Genomic DNA, 1,763 nt, shown 5'->3' with positions numbered 1-1,763 from the left:
AATATGTTAGTTAATTTATTTTTATACTTTTATATTTCTTTTCAGATTCTATAGTTCTCTTTTTAATGAATTCTCTATATAAGGTGTTCTTTTTTTTACAGGCATTTTGCAGTCCCTTTGTCATCCATGGTCTTCCTGCATACTTATCTTTCCTGTTGACTTCAATGAGTAGGCTGTTTTTCTCTAATAAGGCCATGAAAATGCTTAAGAATGCCTCATAGGCTTTATTGACATCCTTGTGTTTATATACAATAGTCCAATCTTATTTTATTAACTCATTTTGAGACACTGCATTGTCTTTTCTGTTCTAAGTGTTTTATATATCGTCTTACATTCATTTCTATGAACTTTATAACAACAGTCATAAGTTACAAAAACTGATAAGTGGTCACTTATATCATTTATCAATATTTTATATTTTCTTCCATTACATTTGTAAAAATATTATCTAATAGAGTTGCACCATGAGGGGTTATTCTCATCGGTCTTGTTATCAGGGGAAATAATCCCACACAATACATTGAATCAATAAATTCTTCAATACTCTTATTATGATTTGGGTTCAATAAATCAATATTAAAGACTCCACAGATAAACATTCTTTTCTGATTCAGATTTGTAAATACGTCCTCCATAATGTCCTTAAAAGTATCAGTCTTTGACCCTGGTGTTATATATATGCAACTGACAATCATATTTTTCTGTTTTTTCATATTTATTTCCACTGTTATACATTCCATCACTCCATCTACCACCCTCATCATTCTTCTCATTTTTTCAAACCTTAAATTTCTATCAACATAGAGTGCCACCCCACCTCCTTTTTAATTAGTCCGATCTAAGTGGAGGAATTCATATCCCTCTATCTCAAAATCGTCTTTTCCAGTGTTTATCCAAGTCTCTGATATTGCTATCACACCAAATGGTTGATTAAACTTTGCTATATATTCTTTAATGAATTGAAAGTTTGCATATAGACTTCTACTATTAAAATGAACCATCGTTATATTCTTACCCCGCTCTATGTTCCTATTAAATTGTTCCATTGTATAATAATTACAGTCCATTTTGGTAAAAAAAATTACAGTCAGGATCTATATTGCTATCATACCCCAGCGTCCCACTTTCAACATCCATTTGATTTGTTACTTGAAATCTGTCAGACATCTGACTTTATTATATATCTTATCCACACACCATCACCTTTAACAAGACTTTGTCTTAGTCAAGAACCACCAATTTGACAATTCATTGAAAGTACCATCGACCATCCCAATGCTTTTCCTTACATTTTAGCCGTATTTTTCTAATTCTGTCAGCTCTTTAATGACTAAGACCTTTGCCTGCTCCGGTATTCCATTTAACTTAATGAACACCTTACAATCTGTTGTCCAGCTTGACTGTATTTTCTTCTGTTTCCTTAATAATCTTGCTTGTCTTGCAATATCTGTGTTTTTCTTGATTAGGTGTTCATTAACATACACATTCGTTCCTGTCAACTTCCTTCCTTGCTTCAGTAGCTCCTTTTTCTGCTTCCTATTAACAAATCTTATAATAATGGCAGGTTTTTGATTCTTGTTTTTCCTTGGAAGAGTATGGCACCCCTCAATGTCCTTACTATCCATTTCAATGCCTTTACTATTGAAAAATGGTAAATGGTAAATGGCCTGTATTTATATAGTGCTTTTCTAGTCCCTAAGGACCCCAAAGCGCTTTACATATCCAGTCATCCACCCATTCACACAAACATTCACACACTGGTG

The sequence above is a fragment of the Pundamilia nyererei genome, unplaced genomic scaffold, assembly GCF_000239375.1.
Source record: "Pundamilia nyererei isolate P.nyererei 1_Seehausen unplaced genomic scaffold, PunNye1.0 scaffold00649, whole genome shotgun sequence".
In the NCBI taxonomy this organism is placed as follows: Eukaryota; Metazoa; Chordata; class Actinopteri; order Cichliformes; family Cichlidae; genus Pundamilia; species Pundamilia nyererei.
Note: the sequence above shows the minus strand (reverse complement) of the source record.